This window comes from Corapipo altera, unplaced genomic scaffold (genome assembly GCF_003945725.1).
Source record: "Corapipo altera isolate COAL_440 unplaced genomic scaffold, ASM394572v1 0, whole genome shotgun sequence".
NCBI lineage: Eukaryota > Metazoa > Chordata > Aves > Passeriformes > Pipridae > Corapipo > Corapipo altera.
The window spans coordinates 7,117,290-7,138,086 of NW_020884872.1; the positions used below are offsets into that span (position 1 = coordinate 7,117,290).

Here is a 20,797-nt window from a genome sequence, read left to right on the forward strand (position 1 = left end):
TTACAGGATACAGCATCTAACACTGATATTTAGTTGGAAGTAGTTCACATTTTTGAAACATGACAAAAATAACTGAAATATCTAGATATTTTGAAATGTGTGTAATAATCTAAGCATTCCCATTACTGTACTAGCACTAATTTCACTTTTTTTTTTTTAAACTCTGCTTTTCACATGATGTTTGATCAGCACAAACAAAGCACAGGGATTCAAACTCTACCATCATCATCAGCAAGAGTAATGTAAAATATCTCTAAAACAGAAGAAAGTGACAACAGCATTAAAATTCACATTTCAATAAGCTTATTCATAACTGTTCAACAAATTTAGCCAACCAGTTTTCAACGTACCAACTGCCCAGCTCAGCCTGGCAATTTCTGTGCTGTTCCCTGCCAGCTCACTGCATGTAAACATTTTGCCATTTCCTGTTGCCTTATAAGAATTTCAGTCAGAAGATACTTGGTCTGAAAAGTCAAGCTTGCACAAGCTCCCTAGAGGTGTTATAAAGTGATAGCTCATTTTTTTATTATTGTCTGCCCTAAACATGCTCCTCCATTCCAACCAGATTCACACAAACCACCTGCCTAAGCAGTCTGAATGCTCAAGAAATCACTGAACACTACCCATCTGATAGATAGGGAGAATTTGTGTAACAACTCCCCATAAAAATCCAGGCTCTCTACAGAGAAATAAGAAGTTGCAACAGAACAGTAATTTTGTCTCTTCATGCTCCTCCTGCCAACACAAGGAAGGCTGCAGCTTCATGTGAATGCAGAAAGGTAAACAGGGAGGAGGTTGGACAGGAACTAATAAGGAACCCCCTAAAAAGTACATTTAGAACAAAGCAGGGTTAGAAACAGAATTACTTCCACTGTACCCACTCCCTCACCAATGCAAAATGTGACTCCATTGTCCCAGAAACATAATATTCTTGTAGCCATAAAACCCATCAAAAGGCATGCCACAACCTTCTTTACTGAGAAATGCAGGAGGTAATGATCAACTACTACCACATCCTAAGAACTGAGGATGGGTTTAAAAACTCTGTTGCAGCTCTGTGTAAAAAACAGAAAAAAAAAATAGTCAACCCACCACACACAAAATAGAAAATCCAAAACACACATTGCTGCTGCTCTCCCTGAACTGAAAATGGTTATCTGCAAATCCCATAAACTCCCCTGCTAAAGAGCCCTCCCTTCAGTCACAAAACACACTGTAAAGATCCCACCAAAGGGCCAAAAGAGACAGGAGGAACGTTTTAATTGCTCTCCTCAGAGACAGTGCTTAAACCACTAGCACCAAGTGACAGTGACAGAGCTCTGCTAAGGTAGTTTTGCCACCACAGCGTGTACCTGGATCTCTGCCACTTCCATCTCGGTGAGAAACAGCAATCTCATTCCCCACTAACAGCATTATATCTTGATAAACTTTAGAAAGAGAGTTTCATTTTAGAAAAGGAGTTTCATTGTATTTCTGCATGTGGACAAGCCTTAGCTGCAGGTACACAGTCCATTTGAAACCAGGGATGTCTCCATGTGAGGAGAAGGGAAGGAAGGTGATCCTGCTTGCTTCCATCCTAACCACCACTATGGAATGAGCCCTTGCATCACCACATCTCCAGCCAGATCAAGAAGCCAGGCTGGCTGAAAGGTAACTGGAGGAAAGGAACAAAAATCATTTTAGTTTTCAGCTGCATCACATGCCCTGTGAACACTAAAAATGGCACAAGAAACAGGAAGAACATATATATAACCATGGACAGGAACCAACTCCTTCAGCATCAGTGCAAATCTATCATGGAATACACCCCGAAAGAGGAGGGAAAGGGAAGGAAACAGAATGTGGATAATCATAGTTAGTACATATGACAGAACCAGGGTTCACATACATTATTGCACAGGTGAGTCTTGACAACACAGAAGAGTCATAAAGACCAACGTTTTTCTCAAATATAATGGGTATCACAGGGAAATGTACACAGAGAAAGCTGTTTAGTGTATGATAAATACCAGGAATGTCAGTTCATGAACAGCACAAGTTCAGTCATGAAAGAAATATTAAGCAGCCACAGCAAATAAGGTCAAGTTCAAGAAGTCTAAGAAGGCAAAGGCAACAAACTCTCTTTGTCCTGGAAATTATGATAAAGCCAGTGGAATACTCAGGAGATGACAATGAGTCAGGAAAATTAATTTAGCAATAATACTTTGAATAATCTGGCTACAAGCACACAAATTAGCGTGGCAGAGCTACAACAGGTAATACAGAAGACATAAAACACAGAAGGTGACAAAGATTTTACTTCCCCAACAAAAAAAAAGGCCAGTTATGAAACTGTAAACAAAACTGTACAATTTGTACAATTCAAACATTACCTGGAAATTCAGGTAAAAAAATGGAACTAGAGATGACAGAAAATGAGTAGCTGAGTACAACAGCTGTACCCACTGTGACAGCCAACATCATGACTCTTTCACAAAAGAAGTTTTCATTTAACAAAATTTTATGTCTGCATGACAGACAGACAGAACATGCTCTCTGCATTTGTCAAAGGCTCAATTTGTCATTTTTCTCCTACCTAATTGGAATTTTCAGAGTAATCTGGTTTCCACTGTAATTTCATTTCCATCAAACCAAGTCCCCTGGGTAAACAGTAATCAACTGAGGCACCAGGACGAAAAATTGTCCATTCCTTATACGGCACACAAGTTAAATAATGTTTTATAAGGAAAGAAACAGAACTGCAGAAGTCAAAGGGAAATCTCTGGGTTATAAGGCAGTAATATAGAACTCCCAAGAAGTTAATTTTGTCTGTGTCTTGTTCATATACGTTGCTGGAGAAACTACAGGGTTCTTTTCAGATTAACCTTTTCATCCTCCTCTCATTCTTCTGGGTACCGAGACAAAGACAAAACCGAGGAAGAGTGAGGGAGCACAACAGCAACCTAAGCCAGTAAAACTGTGTCTGTAACACCTGAACATCCAACAAAAATCCACTGAAAAGCTATGACAAGAGGTACTGTTGAAGTTTTCAGCCTCTGCACCTCAGTTCTTTCTCAATAAAAGACAACACAAGCCTTTTGATTAATGTTTGGGTAATGTACAGGATGAGAATTAGAGGAACCTAAAGAACCTATCCAGTTTATTAACAGAGGAATATAATTCTACTCAGTGCAGGATTTAGAGTGATGTAACACATGCATTTACAGAAAGAATTCCAAAGATAAAATACTGAACGACAGGGCCAGGAGTTGGGCTCGATGATCCTGATGGGTCCTTTCCAACTCAGCACATTCTATGACTTTATGACAATTCAATTCCATCTTCCAGACTGAATAAGCCAAGGATCCGATAGAAGGAAGAGTTCATAATCTGGGAGGGTGGGAAGGGCCAGGGAAACACTGGTTTAATAATAAGTTTCATTCTCCTATTTCCCCATTTTCAACTTTGATGTGAACTTAGAGGAACCTGGAGTTCAACAGCACCAAATGCAAGGAGCTGCATGTGGGTCGGAGCAATCCCAAGCATAAATACAGGCTGGATGGAAAATGGATTGAGAGCAGCCCTGAGGAGAAGGATTTGGGGTTGCTGGAGGATGAGATGCTGGACATAACCCAGCAATGTGCACTCACTGTCCAGAAAGCCCAGTGTGTCCTGGGCTGCATCAAAAGATATAGGTCAGGGGAGGTGATTCTGCCTCTGTTCTCCTGAGACCTCACCTGGAAGTGCTGCACCCAGCTCTGGGGCCTCCAACATAAGGACAGGTTGAAGTGGGTCTGGAGAAGGCCATGAACATGATTCAAGGGCTGGAGCACCTCTCCTGTGAAGAAAGACTGAGAGAGCTGGGGTTGTTCAGCCTGGAGAAGAGAAGGTTCAGGGGAGACCTTTAGAGCATCTTTCAGTACCTAAAGGGGACTACAGGAAGGGGGACTTTTGACAAAGACATGTAGTGACAGGACAAGGGGGAATGGCTTTAAACTGAAAGAGAGTAGGTTTAGGTTGCATATTAAGAAGAAAATCTTCACTGGAGGGTGGTGAAGCACTGGACAAGTTGCCCAAGAAGTTGTGGACACCCTATCACTGGAAGTGTTCAAGGCCAGGTTGGATCACAGGATCCATCACTCTCCCCCATAAATGGTAAAGTGTTTATATAGACCATGACTTGCTGATTTTTTTCCAAGGCTCTTTGCCTCATTTGTTTTTCACTACACACAACTTAAAAGTAACTTAACTGAGCCATCTGATAATTTGACTCAAAAATGAGTAACAGAAGCATTTTAAAAAACAAGCACCTAGTTCTGCTGAAGAATCCCCTCTAAAATACTACAACCCCCGTGTCCTGATGAAAAGATATGTACTTTAGCTGGGAAAGCCCAAACTTTTCAGTTGCATTTATCAAGAAACCTTGCAAGAATAAGGTACCTTCAACATCAACCTCACATTTAAAAACTGAGCAGAGCAAAGGAAAACACCCAACCCATTACACACACCCAGTGATAAGTTGTTGTCTGTCAAGAGGACACTTTCTTCACAGCAAGAAAATCTCTCCAAGGTACACACCTAACCTTACCAATTCCGGTGAAACACAACACTAGCTACCCAGAAATAGGAGAGACAAGGCAAGTCTCCTTTAAGGCAGATTACAAACATCAGCCCAACCAGGCAAGTATGAGCAAACTACAAAAATTTAAGCAAACAAACAAAAAAACCCTTATTAAGAGAAAATATCACAAAAATAACAAAAGTATCTTAAGAGAAAACAAACATTTCCAGAGCCTGTATAAGAAGCAAAGTTTTTTATACCTATAGAAATGTACCCCCAGACTAACATCTTCACAGAAAAACAACTGTGACTTAACTACTTAAACGTTAACACGGTGGTTCAGGCTTTTCTTCCCCTCCCCCCTATTCCCATTTAAGGCACCAAGTTCTGAGAAAAGAACTTAAATTCATCAAATATATCAGAGAAACTGATTATGTCAAGGATATGGAACAGAGAATTCTAGTGGACAACTGCCATCTAGAACTTAAATGACATACATCATATAAACTCTCATTTAAAGCAAAATTTTGCTGTTAGACTAATCGAAAGTAAAACTAAAGGGTTGGTCTCCATTTCACGTGACCTACCAGTATTTATCACCTTTTCACACCCACAAAGAACCGCAGGGGCTCCTCAACAGTGCAAAACCCTCAAACTGTACTTCAGGTGTAGCACAGTGTAAGCACATACTTAAAAGCATGAAGCAGGAGAGATTCTGATCCTCTGCTCTCACTCTTACTTGCTGCTGGGGCTGTGTAACACACATAACTTGCACAACATCTCAACTTCCAGTGTGATACTCAATCCTAAGTAAATATAAAACATATAAACATACAGTACATAAGTATCAAGTACCACTTCAACTTTAGAGAAAGATGATCTTCTGAAGTACTGTCTAAGGATCAATCAACACAGCCCACTTGAGTCTCCAAATCAAACTCTTATTTTGGCTACTACTTGCCAACAACAAAAACTAAACCAACCATTGCCCTCCTCCAGCCACCTCCAGGCAACATATCCAAGTTGCTGCTGGTCCTAAATATTCATACCATTATCAGCAGAGTGATATGAACTAAAAGGAAAATTCATGACAGGATGGCATTACCAAACCCTCTTTCATGTGGTCAAAAATCCCAGAAAGGTGCAGGTAAGGGAAAAACTTCAGTCATACACCTGCTGACCAGAGGCTGGTACTGATCACACTGGGGGTTTTCCATGGCTGAAGACACATCAGCTCACAGCAAGGTTTCACTGCCACTGAGTTCACCTTGCTGCACCCATTGCCATCTTCAAAAACAAAACAAAAAAAAAAAAAAAAAAAAAAAACCAAAAAAAAAAAACCCACTTTGTTTTTCCAGTCCTGGAAATGGAAGGGAAAAAATGCCACAAGGGAAATTCATGTTTCAAATTACATCTTCACTAGACACATAACAAACTGTCAAACACAGCAATCTGGCTGAACTGCTACAAGAATATGAACAGTAAGAATTTTCAGGCAATCTGGAGGTTGTGTTCCTGCCTAATTACCAGAACTACCATGAAGACACCCCACCACAGCTATAAAGCCCTTAAGAAATCTGACATTACACCTCACCTAGGGAAAAGTCAGTACATCATCCTAGAAAAAGGCCCCTTGCATGAGTGTGTGCCCACGTGTGTCTGCACATACACAATCAGAAGCATTCAGGGAAAAGCACCTGGGATTTTAAGGTCCCACTGTGATTAATAAAACACTGTCTGAAAGACAGGTCAAGACATATGCAGGCCTGTTCAAAACTCGAGACTGAAACTGTAGAACAAGCCACTAGAGTTTCATCTTCAAGCTCCAGAGGATTTGTGTCACAATTTTAAAAAAAAATAAAAAAATAAAATAAAAAAAATCCTCACAGGTCAATAATTCAGGAAAACACATTAAAAGGAAATATTGGAAATCACTGAACAATTAACATTCTATTTCTAAATCAGAAATCTACAAAGTCTAATATAAAATATAAACTATAAATTAAGGTTTTAGTTCATCAAAATTAAGCTAAGCAGAGACACCCTTCCTATTTGACTTTAAAATTCATTAATTTGTCCGTGAAAACTTACTCAAAACCACAATGAAGCTCTTTATTGCTAAGACAGCAGACAAAAATAAACACCAAAAGATTCAGTGCTCATTTACCGAGATGCCAAGTATGTTTTGACAACAACGTTCACTCTCATCTTACATTAGAAAAGTAAGAGACTTCTCTTCCCCTCACTGTCGATTTTTATTTCTGGACAAGAAAGCTGAAGTTGCACCCACAGCCAAAGGCAGGCCTGTTCCCACTATCCCACACCACTGTGCCAGCAAGGACACTCCCCTGCAACGGAAAAGCCTCCCTGGTAACAGAGGGATCACACCTGACACAATCACTGGTTTTTTCTTACTGGACACATTTATAATAATCTTTTTTCCTCCTTTCACCCTTTCATATCTCTACAGCTAAGACCACCATAACACAAAACAAACGTTTTCCTCTTCCCACAACTAGTCCTGCTGAAGCAGGTTAAGCACCAATTAAGTGACTTAAGGACTGAAGCCCATGGAATTCACAACATGCATTTTGCTGTCATTCCATGTTGCCATTCAGCTGTTAGAAAAAGTGCTGCTTGTCTTAAAGGCTCTTCTAGGAACAATTTTCTATTACTTGAGCTTTGGGTATTTTACATGAAAGCTTAATGAAAAGATAGCCCTGAAATTCCCCTCAAAGTACTTTTCATTATTCTGAAGCACTCATTTGAACACTTTTGCTAAAAAAGTATTGGGGAAGCCTTTTGCAATTTACAGCAGAAAGAAGAGGATATGAGGAAACTACGAAGAGTCGCATGTTTGTGTCTTGCCTTCAACACAGTCTTGAATCTCAGCTTAAGAACAGAATTTGGGGGAAAAAAGCACAGATGTACATCCCTGAGGAATGATGCAATGTGGAATTCCCCTCTTCTGAGTAAATCCACAGCTAAATGCTAACTACCACACAGCAGGATTTGCTGAGACGTCCATGAAAAGATCTATGTGCATGAAAATCACATTTTTCTGTTGGCAGTTACACGTGTAAGGAAAACTAAATCACCAGACAGGGTTACATAGTGGTTTTGCAAGCAGATCAAGGATGCTACAAATAAAACCTTCCCACAGTAACATTCCTGATAGTTATCCATTACTTCTAAAGCAGTCTTCAATTTAACTTTATGAAAAAAAAAGGCTGAAAATACTAGCATTCAAAATACAACTAGATCTTAAATCTACATCCCATGGATCTCTTCAGAGACACACTAACACAGAGTTAACCAAAAGCAAGTAATCATTCTCACAGTTCATAATAACTAATACTTTAAGAAAACTATACATCAACAATGTTCCTTTAGAAAGGAAGCCTGGGAGCACACCTGCATCCAAATGGTTTTCATTCCCAGCATTATGATTTTTATTTGAAAACACGTCAACAGCTGGCAACCAAAAAAGTTTTGATGACAAGCAGACTGAATTCACCTCTCAAATAAAATGAGCAGCTACTGGCTTCTTGTAAAACAATGCAAATATCAGAAAATCCACAACAGAAAATGCAAAAGGATTTTATCCCAAGTCACAACCCGCCACTTTAACACCTTATTTTCCCTCTCCTCTCTGGTGGGGACAGTCATTAACAGCTCTCCTGTTAACATTACCAACACTCCATTTTAAAGTACTTTACCAAATCAGATCTACAGAACATACTCTAAGCACCAGTGGGCTCAAGTGGATACTGTACTGTTTCAGAAAGGCAGCAGTTGACATTTTGAGGGTGCAAAGTCGTGACAGAACAGTTTTCTGCCACTGTCTATTCAAGACTCTAAACAAGAATATCCAAGTCAAAACACAGTTCTGTCCCGAAGTGCAGAGGGAACCTCTGTTAACCATGTCCTCAAGTCACGTTCTAGCCTGAAGCACAACAGAGACAGGCAACACAATGTAACTGTTCTAAAAAGATAACTCACAATGAATTACAGTTTTGTAATAACAGTGTGAGAATTTTAAGATGTCCTTACACTAGTAAGAAAACAAAAACCAGATTTAATACATGAAAATGTCACTGCATTTCTCTAACATCTGAATCTAAAGTAGCTCAAACTTCACAGGTACAAAAATTCAAGTTCCACTGCATGCAAACAAATGCTTATGAAAGACCTTCTTTCCACCCCTCACCTCTGCTATGGAATAGTATAACAATGCTCAGCTGTGGCAAAAAAGAAAAGGAACTCTGTATTTATACACCACAAACATTATGTGTGATATAAGACAAGTTCACAGGAACAGCACACAACATTGCCAGCTTTGCAAAAGACAAGGACTACAGCGAAAGACAGACTTTGCCAAGCTGTGTTCCCAAAACATACCCTCCAGCACAGCTTTAAATTATGAACTCTGATTTTAAACAGGTGTGATACAGGTAATAAAACTGGATGCAGGTACACAGAGGTGGGAGAGAAGACAGGTCCATGTTGTAGGAAAAACTTAAGATACAAGAGAAACGTGTCTACGTGTTCAGATTAATATTAATGCAAAACATCCGGGAAACAACTGTCTAAAGGACACAAAAGCTTTCACATGGACAACTTTTCAAATGAGCAAAAAATCCAGCAAAGTTTCTTACATCTTCAGACACATTGGTCTCTGCAACTACTGGATAAGCAAGGCTACCAGTTGGATTAAACAACTGCTTGTGATTACAAGAGAAAGAACTAAAGTAAGCACAATAGTTTCAGATGCTTTGTGGGATGTGGCTTGTTTAAAATCCTGTTATAAGTTAAAAACAGTAAGGGACCCCTTTGACTCATTCACTTCACAGAGGAGGCTATCCTGATCAGGATGTTTCCAAAATGTACCAACAGCTTTTAGGTCTCTTAGAACATAAACCAGTATTTCTAAATTAAAAAAGAAAAAAAAGTGTGCATGTAAAAATATGTATCCATATATTTTTATACAGACACCTACACTCGGAGTACTGCCTAACACAAAAGTACTTTCCATTCAAATACCTGAAATAAGTTCTGAACTTGTCTAAACCAGAAGGCCAGAAAAACTTTCCATATATTTTCAGTACACACCTGACAGAGACAAAACTTCAAAGCCATTTAAAAGCATTTTGTTCAAACTGATAAATAACTGAATTCCTATCCAATTTTACCCGAGGTTGCACTCATATTGGAAAGTCCTAAACTAACTGCAATTTCAAGTGTAAGATGTCTTAGAACTAAGGTTATTACAGACACCTTTATTTTCTCAGAAGTCTATTTAATTTTGCAAAATAGACAGTAATGCACTATTTTAGTTTACTCTGAGTCTCTCTTCTAAGAATTCCAGAATATTAGTAAAAAGCATAAACCTAAAAGTGTGCATTTAGAACAGAGAGCAGTTGCACTGGTCTATCTCTGAGTACAAATGCACCACAATGTGGGGAAGAAAACGTTTATGTAAGGGTGACAGTGTTCCACAGAGACAGAAAAATAGCTTTGCTACCACTATCCTTATTGATTACAGCCTCCAGATGTAGTCTTCCTGTCAGCTCCATGGGCCTAAGCATTGCCAAAGGGCAAATTCTGCAAGAATTTGAAACAGCAGCCAGGAAAGATTAAGAGAGAGGATACCCTAAAGAATACCATTAACACAAACTACACAAAAGAAAAGCACAAGGTATATTGGAGAGGGAAAAGTTACTATGATATAATCTTACATTTATTTCTTGTTAATTGCCCCCTGCCCACCTCCCCATAAACTTGAGTTTCTTCCACTGCAGCTTTATGATTATGTTTATGTTTTTGTTCACAGCTACCATTAATCATCACCGTTGTCCAGAGTATTGAAACAGAATAATCAATATAGGAATTTCATACGCCTCCCTGAAATTCTTGGTATTGGCTACTGTAGCTTGTCAGCTCAAAGAATAAACATTACTTCACCTCCAAGAATCAAAAGCATTATTTTAAAAAACAAAACAAAAAAGTCCAAGCACACAAACAAACAATAAAACCCCAACTCCCTCACATATGACTTGGGTTTTGCTGAAATAAAAAGGTTACTAGATCAGCAACATTTATGATGGGGAGGCCTGACAATTTCTCTAAGAAAAACCTTGTAATATCAAGAATTAAGTCAGCTGCCTACAGATTTTAGTTACTCCTAAATCTTTCTTACTAGGGACATCGCTCCAATTCCATAATCAATAAAGGTCAATCCCTCAAACACCAACCAATAGTCCCTTCCTAAACATAAAGATCTTACCACTTATTTGTCAGGCACTTGAGGAGCTGCTGAAAAGCACAAGTTACCCAGTCCCGTCTATCACAGCAAATGTTGCCACTGGTATACTCAAGAATGCAAAATAATATCTATATCCAACAACTTTTTACAAAAATACAGGCCCCAGTTCTGCAAGTAGGTCAGCAAAAGTGGGCCTTATGTTGGCTCTGAGCCTGCGACTTCAGAGGGTCTTTGGACTGATACAAACACCCAGTGACCCGAACACAGCTACAGAACTGTGAATATAAACCGAGTTGTACAGATACCACGAAGACAGCTGAGACAGACACAATATGTCTGCAGTGAGCCTGGGAGTCCTTCGAGCACTTAATTAGAACAATTCTTTTCTGCAAGATTTTTTTTTTCTCCCTGTACAGATGTGTGTTACTGTGAATCTTCAAAACACTTGACTTCTGAGGGAGCAACCTGAAAATGAAATATGGCACCTTAAAAACCAGCTCAAGATTTTTGGATGCTCCTAAGACAACAAAATCACTTAAAAACAAAACAGATAATTTTCAAAGGCTATTCCCTCTGTATACAAACAAAGCTGTGGAACGGCACATGTTAGTTAACACAGCGATAACCAACACACAAAAACCTCAACAACCCAAACAAGTGGTGAAATCCTGTTTTCTCGAGGACAATAACAGGGAATCTCCGCGGCCGAACCACACGCAACTACCCCTGCGCACACCTTGGGGAGAGGGCTGTAGTGCCTGGAATAAATCGCTACAGACAAGCCCTAAGACACGGCTCCGGGGAGAAGCGGCACGGCGGACCGGAGGGATCAGATGAAAAAGCCACGAACGCTTTCTTCGTGCACGGCAGCAGGGCCGCTGGAAGCCGAGGCCAGAGGAGTGGCCTACGTGTTCGCAGTGTTTACAGCGGGCGTGAGCGAGCTGCTTGCTGGTGGTTTTCATTGAGACCGCCGGGAAAGCGCCTCGGCAGGGCCTGATTTCCAGGCGTCGCCCGGGCCTACGCGGCCCCAATCACTCCACCTCAGTAATGGCGTTCGGGGCGAAGGGAAGCGAGAACCCGGCGAGGCGATGCCGGTGCAGCGCTGCGGGGACGCGCCGGGCCCTCCTCCCCGCCGGGGGGGGTGGCACGGCCAGAGGGGCCCCGGCGGGCCGGGCAGAGCCCCTCGAGGGCTCTGGGCTCCCCCCCGCCGGCCTCGGGCGATGAGGAGCCGTCAGCCATTTTCCCTCGCCCTCCAAAACACGGCGGTGCGGGGCCGACCCGCCGGGGCTGCGAGGGAGGCGCCGCCGCCGCCCCGCACCCCCGCGGGGCCTCGGCAGCCCCGTCCTGCCCCTCCCGCCGCGCCCCGGCCCGCGGAGCCCCGTCCCCGGGGAGCGCCAACACCGACCGGCCCCGCCCGGGCACCGCGCTCCGCACTCACCCTCGCACCGCTTCCCCTCGTCCCGCGGCGGCTGTAGCGGCGGCCCGGAGCCCTCCTGGGCGCTGCCTCATGCCCGGCGGCCGGCGGGGCACGGGCTCATGCCAGGCCGCGGCTCTGAGGGGGCGGCTCCGCGCTGCCCCGGTTCCCCCACTCCGGGTGCGCTGCGGCGCGAAGCGGGAAGGGGCGAATCGGCCGCCGCTGCCCGCGCTCCGGGTGCCGGCCCTGGGCGCTCCGCTCTCTCTCTCCGGGGCGTTTTTCCTGCGTCACCAGCTGCTGCCCGGCGGCGGCGGCGGCGGCGGCCCTGCCTGTGCTCGGGCTGGGGCTGGGCCGGGGCCTGCGCGCTCCGCTCCGCCCCGTCCGGGCACCGGGCGCACGCGGGGGGGGTGGGCGGACGCGGAGCTCACCCGGGCGGGGGCGGCGGGGCCGGGCCGGGGGAGCGGGAGCTCCGCGCTGAGGGCTCGGCGGGCCGGGGGAGGGAGCGGACACGGAGGGAGGGAGGCAGCGGCGGCTCCTCGCGCTCGCGGCGGCAGCGCAGCCGCGTCTGGCGGGGGCCCCGTGGGCAAGATGGCGGCGCCGGCAGCGCCTCCCGCACCCGGCCCACCGCGGCGGCAGCGGCTCCGCCACCCGCGTGTGTCCTCCGGGGCTGCCGCTCACGGCCGGAGCCCGCTCCGTGTGTGCCTGTGCGGGGAGGGCGGTGCGGGACTGGGTGAGGGCGGTGGGACGGGACTCTCTCTCCCTCTCACACGCACAGAGAGGCAGCGACGCGCGCGCGCCGGGCCCGTTTCGCGTCGGTTGGGCGCGCGCGAGCGCGCGCGCGCTCCCCATTGTGGGCCCTCGGCGGCGGGCGCGCGCGGGGGCCCGGATGATGACGTCAGGGCGGTGACGGTGACGTCAGCGCGGTCGCCTCTCGCCTCTCCCACCGGGATTCGGGATGGGACCGGGACGGAGGCTGCGGGACCCCGGGGCTGCCGCGGAGGTGACTCCATCCCTCGCCTCCCGCAGAAGAGTCATCCCCGTTAGGGGACACCGGCTTTGCTTTTTTGAAAAGCGAAATGGATCTTTTGTTCGTCTTCACAAGCTCCCCAGGGAAGTGGTCACGGCACCGAGCTCCGGGAGCGTTTGGACAACGAACGCTCTTGGGCACATGGTGTGGCTCTTGGGGATGGTCTTGTGCGAGGGCAGGAGTTGGACTCGATGATGCTATGGGTCCCTTCCGCCTCAGAATATTCTGTGATGCTTTTTTCTTTTATGTGATACGTTTTCATTTTATGTGTTCATTTATGACTAGAGTACGAGGTCAGTAGAACCCCAACCTGTGTAGATGCAGCTGTGGAGACTTAAAACCTGGATTTAAAACCTGGAGAAAAAATTGGGAAGGACGCCTTGTGGAAGGACAGAAGTTTGGCAGATATGGAGAGCTCGCTCTTGAACAGCACCTGAACTAGTGCTTAATGTTTTGTTGGTCCATATTCCAAGGTTAAAATCTCAATTTAACAACATCATTCAAGAATGTCAGAGTAGGAAGTGAAAGATGCAGCATCCAGCTGAAAACACAGGAGGAATTTAGACTCCACGGGTTGGAATTTGCTCGAGAGGCTCGGGCTAAGAGCCTTAACTCTCGTGCAAAATGTTTTTATCTTTTGGACCATTCGGTGGCAAAAGGCTAAAAAACCGATCACTCATTGCAGGAGTTTGAACAGCACTGAAACTGGATGGGTGTTTTTCAGTAAAAAGCTAGAGCTCAAAGCCAAGTGGTGATAAATTATGATATTTCCCAATTTAACAAAGTTAGAGTTAGTAATTTTTCTTGCTAATCATTAGATGGTATTATTTGGGAAGGAAATCTGAAGTATGTTTCTGCATTAGCCACTCAGTAAAACAAAACAAGGGATGCAGCTGCTTCATCACTGTATAAATGCAACAGTTTGTTTACTGAAGGAATAGCTTTGCATGCATCTTCTTCAACAATAAAACCAAGCCACAACCATGGTGAAAATCTGCAAGTGTGAGCCTGTTCATGTTTGGGTTAGAAATATATGTAATCATATAAAAAACAACCCTTTTATCTCCAGGATATTCATGCCTCTGAGCATGTTATTGTAGCCTCCTCTTTTTGTGTCTTATCAATTACTTTGAGCTTTTCCTCTTATTTCCAATTTATCCAGTTTGTTCTCCAGGGAAGGCAGTTAAAATTACTGCACCTAAAATGCATTTAGCTTTCCTTGCCTGATGCAGTGTTCTCCCTCGAGCTCTTCACTCTTTATGACTTACAGAGGCACAGACACCTCAAACAATTGGAGTTGTCTGTATTTTGACACCTACCCTTAAAAATAAACTGCTGTGTTTGTTGATGGTGATTTCTTTTTATTGTTAAGCGGACCCTTGTTTTAATGACAGGCCAAATACTGTGCTCCTTGTAACTACTGTGGCTCTCTTGGCAGAACCAAAGAGTGACACATCAGTGAATTTTTATAATGTGGGCAATTGTCCACCAAGAAGTTGACTGTCAGTTCACATAAAAGTCAACACCAAAAGAAAGATAGGAACAATGCTTGTGGAAACAATAGTGTTACAACTTGTAGCTCTTGTGAAGAAGCATTCCTTCAGCCAAGAGAAAGAGTGGAAGCTTTGATTATTTTAATTGAAACCTTAGGTTTGGAACAAACTAAGAACCAATTCCTCTTCAGCTTTCTGGCACCTTTGCTGGTATTTTTTCTGATTTTGGATTTTACTTTATGTACAGTTTGCAAAAGCACGATGAAATACAAGAGGAATTTTGCACTTGCATGGGAAAAGAAACTATTCATGTTTATATTTGACCTCCTTCCTCGTTTCAAAGTATATTCTGGAGTGCTTTGACAGCCCAGCAGTTGCTTGTAGCTGTGCTAATCAAAGGTCACGATATGCTGGAGCACACAGCTATTTATGGCACCAAATAAAAGCAGATATTGGGACAGCAGTGGCACTGTGTGGCTCCTGAACAAGCAAACTGCACACAGACTTCTGGCTGGGGAATTCTTCCTGTTCTCCCCTCTGTGCTCAGGCTCCTGCTCTTCTCTGGAGGCATTGCTGTGGCTCATCTTGAAGGACACTCCTTTGCCTTTGGAAAAGATGTGTATACACCCCCCCCCCCAGTACTGCAAATAAATGTTACTGGTTTGTCTTTGTGCAGCAATAGTGGAAACAAAAGGATTAGAGCGAGAAAAATTGCTGATTGATGATTATCCATGAGGTGAAGACAGATGTTAGTAGGCACTCACAAAACTCACTGATTGCTCCAAAGTAAGAGTCCACACAGAACTATGACAGAATAATTTATTCCTTGGTAGTCATTCTGGCTAATTCCCTGCTGTACACAGCCGTTGGTGTGATTACAAATGCTTTTGGGACGTCTTTAGTTCAGTGTGAAAATGTGGGGAACGGAAGTGTTTCCCTGCAGGCTGCCCAGCTCCAGCGCTGCAGCCAACCCATCAAACAAAAAGTGAAACCAGTTGTGAACCAGCTGGTCATGTTGTTCATTAACTAACCCAAAACCAATGAAAAACAACATTCTGGTGAGGGAATTATTCAGAACTTGGAAGATCTTTAGGGGTGAATTTATCCCCACTTCTTAAACTGTGACACCACCCTGCTCCCGAGGTAGACAGAAGTAAACTTGTAACTCTGCTGGTGCAGAGTAAAGCTGCAGGGCTTTGCAAAGGGGTAGCATAAAAGAGCAGTAACAGATGAGAGAAAGGAGAATTTTACCACAGACCCATGAAAGACAATTTTTTTTCCTTCTGACTCAGCCCCTTGGATGCTGCGTTACACACTGTCCACCAACACTCAGAAAACAACATGTTATGTAGCAGATAGGAGAGTTCCTTCTAAAAACAAAATAAAAAACTGCTTGAAAATCAAACAAGGCACTTGGACATTGAGATTTGTTCCAAAGGATCACGTCAAGGATCAATCTCACACCATTTTCAATAGTTTTGGGCCCAATCCAGTAATTCACTTAATGCACATCAGTAGTGCTCTTGGGTTACCTAATTTTTCATTGACTTATTTAAGCCTGAGTGTGAGTTCCAGTAAGGGAAAGAGTACTTTGCACTTGTTCAAGTCTTTGATTTATGCAGCATATATTTTGGATAGTATTTTGGCAATAATGATATGCACGTAGATGTCCCTTTGTGCAACATTGCATCGCAGGATGACATCCCTTTCAGAAAAGAGCTCCTGTTTTTCACAACTGTCATTTCGAAGGTAAAGTGTAACTGTGTCACAGTAGTCCCAGAACACTGCATAGATGATTAAGGGGTGTTTTCATAGTGGGAATAACGAGTCCCAAATACAACACACAAGTGGTGGACAATGTCTGATACTTTCACGCTCGGGCTTGACCCATGAGTCATCGTGTACCATTGGTTGGGTAAGACATGATGGAAATGAGAGATGGTTCCAGAGGTGTTCCCCGTGGGAAATGGGTTTCATCTGGGCACCCCAGGAACCAGCTTTTTCCCAGGGCCCAGGAGCATCAGGAGCTCCCCAGGGCATCCAAGCAGGCCCTGGCATCCAGACCCATCCCACCACCCCAGCCAGGAGCAGCTAGAGGCACTGAGGCAGCCCCAGCCGCGGGATGGGCATCTCCATACTTGGCTGGGCTGACATGGGATTCTGGGCAGGCCTGCTGGGGAACCTGGTAATGCCCTCAGGGCCTTGGTACTTTGGTGTTTTACAGCTGACACAGCAGGTGACTGTTGTATCTGATGGGAAAATGCCAAGCAGCTGAGAACTTTGCCCTCTGTATCCCTTAAATTGATAACCAGAACCCCGTAAAGTTATTCAAATAACAAACAATTAAGATAGTTTAAAGGTGTTTAGCATATAATTACTTTATCTAGACACTACATATTTAGGCTTTTCCATATGGTACAAAGGCAGAATCCAAATGCAGTAAATTCAAAAATTTAGCTATTGTGTATCTGTTCCAAAACCCAGATGCAATCTCTACCTTCCATACTATCCTGAGTTTAATACCTTTGGGGGAGGATGCATGTCACCCTGAGGTATCAGACAGTACTTTCTGTACATATTAATTAATCTTCAAAATTAGGTAAAAAAAAGTCCCATAGGAATAACATATCAAGGAGTTGCAAAAACTTCTGGAGGGATGCTATATCACTTTTCTGTTACAAATAGAGACCAAATATAGCCACTTCATTTCAGTTTCTCCTGAGATGGCTGCTTTAATTACCATTCTTCACATCAGTGTAAGACTTCTCTTCATAGTAGTAACTTTCCATCTTTCAACTTTTGATTTCTGATTGCATGAGATATTAACAGTGATGTTGGAGTGGGCATATTGTCACTCTTGAAAGACCATTAGAAGCAGTTAAATCCAGTTTATGCTCTGTACTTACAGGTGCAAAAGAATGGTTGCTTAGTTAGAAATCACAGAAATTTTATAAGAAAAAGAATTTGTGCAGACCTGTAGTCTCTTACACTGAAGAAAAGATGGTATCTGATTGGGAACAACTCTTGTGATACGAAAAATATGGTGTGGCATTTTCCTGTTATTCATTTCATTTTTCACATACAGGGTGAATGAACAGCATGAGCAGAAATTCTCAGCATGTCTACCAATTGCACAGAGGATGTTGCAGAGACCATTTGTCAAAAAGTCTGTTTACAGGCCCAAAAGTGTATCTCGTCTATCTTTTGGAGAGGGAGCAATTCAAAATATTTCTCCTATCTAGTTCATTCACAGCTGAACTGTCCTCAGATAAACCATGTGGTGTCCATGTGAAACACATCCGTCTCATAGGATTTGGACAGAGTTCAACAAATTGATTTGACAACCATATGGTCCTCTTCATCCACATGAACCTTGAAGAAGTTTGACTTCCTTCCAGCCTTAAGAGTAAAGTGAGGGAAGAAGGGAGCTGTTCTTAAAACCTGTCAATGTTATTCCTAAATGTGCTAGAGGAGGATGTTGTCAAAAAACTGCAAGAAATTCTGTAGATTTGTGAATTACTGCCATTTCCTCCGTTTTACTGAATGCCTCTCTGCACACAGAGTGTTTGTCATTGCACTGGTGTGGACTTGAAGGATATTGTTGTTCGCAAAATCGTGTCTCTTACATATTATATGATGGTCATTTCACTTACATGGTGTTTGTAAACACAGGAGTTGCTATGTACACAGCAGAACGGAAGCAGCTTATTTTCCTAAGGCTGAGCATCTTACACCCTTCAAACTCTGATCTCCCTCCAACCTCACATGCTAAAGTGCCTGGTTTATGTTAAATATGCTGGACTAGTCAGGAGCTTAATTAGCTAATAGCAAGCAGGAGGCATAATAACTGAACTGTACTTGCCTTTCCAACAGTGGGCACTTCTTTGGCATTTCTTCAGCATTTCTTCCTCGTCTTGCTAACAGTGTTCCTAAAAATTATAGGAATTCATGTTTCATTGAAAGTCCATGTCCCTTGTTCAGGGTTTACTGAAATTGGCTGAAAGGCTCAAGGGGAATTGATAGAGAGATGCACAGCTAGACAACGGAATCACGTGAAATAGTGTCATTAACAAACCATGAGAAGTTTCAAAACAGGGTAGTCTGATAGGAGAGAGGTTACTACTGCAGGTTTGGAATGGGAAAAATAAAGAAGGTTGATCAGAGAGAAAGAAACAATAGAAAAAGATTATTTAAGAGTAAACCACAGATTTTGAAATAAACATTATTTCAACCAAAGCACAGAACCATTTCAGATCTTGTACCAGTACTTTTATCTGAGGTTTATAAAAGTAGCTTCTCAGAAAGGCTTAAATCTAAAAATATGTACAGGAAGGAAGTTTGCAGTTTTGTAAAACCAGTTTTCTTTTTTTTCTTGTGACCGAAGATTTTCTTTTTTCAGTCTGAAGAGGGATTTCACAGTACAGCATGCAGACTAGTAGGATTTTGGAACCTTTCAGCTATGTATTTGTCATTCCACTCTTTCTTTTTCTCGACTATATTTTATTGCCAATTACCTGCAAAATAATTCCCATTGCCAAAAAAATTCTCTAAAATCATTATTTCTCTTTTCATGATATGGTATAGTAAGCAAATGTCAATTTACATTCAGTCTTTATGTAAAGACTCAGTTTTGATAACTGCTATTATATTGCTGCTCCATTATCTCTCTGTGACAGGGCACCTCAGAATATAATGCAGATTAACTTTATGCTGTATTTTATGTAGGCTTCTAGGCCCTCTGAGAGATTGCATTAAAATATGTTGGATAAATTGGAAGTAACTTATAGTAGGACTTTTGTAGTAGTAGTGTTATTTTAGCTGGGAGATTTGCAGTAGTAATAATGTTTGAGCAACAGCACTGTCTTTGTAGCCAGAACGGTATAAGGCAATGAGCAAGCCAGAACTTGTAAAGAGGGGTAATATCTTTTATTAGATCTGAAAACAGACTTGTATGCATCAAAGCTTGTCTGTTTTTACTAGACATATCGGTTGGTTTATTGAAACAATGTATAAGTAGGTCTTTTATCATCCAGAGGCAATCTGCTTTTTCTCAACACGCTGACTCTTTTCTGTTTATTTTTTTATCCCATTATTTTGGGAAGGTAAATATAAGTCAGGATCTAAATATATGGAAATAACATTGATGGACAAAAGCTAAGTTTTATGCTGTAAACAGAAGTTTATTTCTGTGGTTTAATGTTCTCTGAATATCAAGCAAAACAGGTTTTAGAAGTCCAACTGACTTGTCACTACTTCTGTCCTTTGCACTGCTCTCAGTTACAAATTAAGACCAAATGGACTAATCTGATATCTACAAGTTACTTTTCTTTTTGAAATCTTAGCTACTAGAATTCTGTAGTTCTTCTGCTTTTGAACTTATTACCAGCTAATTTCCTAGGTTAAATGAGAATCAAATTTCATATCATAATGTCTCTTTAATTATTTGTCTTTCCTTGTGTTTGTACTTATACATGCAGTAATGCACGTTTAGGCGTACTTCTATATTTTTAAATATTTAACAGAAAATCTTAAAGTCTTTGACAGAAATACAAAGCAACCAAAAATTAACAAAGTAATGTATTTTAACTTCCCAGAGACAAGGTAATTATTCCTTTATTTTCTGAAATGACAGGAATAAATCTTAAATCATCCATGTTTTGTGCTGTTCTTTTTTTTTCTCTGAATAAGGTGAACCAAAATGCCAGCAGTTCTTAAGAATTTTCATTTGTGACTATATATCATTACAAATTACTAATTCCTTATTCTTCTCAGGTGGAGAGTCCAGCTGAAGTCCATGGATTAATACCATTAGTAGTATTCATTTCACTAAGTAATAGCAGGCTTTGAAGTTTTCCTTGAACCTTAATTCAAGGAATGTTATGAGTATCAAAAACATATGGTTGAAAGACTGCGGCCAACTGCAGTTTAGCACAGATCCAGCCCCTACTTAGTGGGCTAAATCCATCATAAGTCTGTCTCCATTTCAAAGGAGAATGAGCCTCCTAACATGTCAAATAATACTCATTTCAGCTGGATACATCTCACTGGGTTGTAGCCA

At 42.4% G+C, this 20,797-nt stretch overlaps 1 protein-coding gene across 5 annotated transcripts in view; it reads right to left on the bottom strand.

Annotated features, from left to right (window-relative positions):
• The window catches only part of USP9X (ubiquitin specific peptidase 9 X-linked), a 101,259-nt gene extending 88,702 nt beyond the window's left edge, over positions 1-12,557 (bottom strand). For all 5 annotated transcript variants that reach the window (XM_027636129.1, XM_027636122.1, XM_027636113.1 and 2 more), the window contains exon 1: positions 12,244-12,557. The gene's annotated coding sequence lies outside the window, so the exon portion shown is untranslated. The remainder of the gene's footprint in view (positions 1-12,243) is intronic.
• Between the last annotated feature and the right edge of the window lie 8,240 nt (positions 12,558-20,797).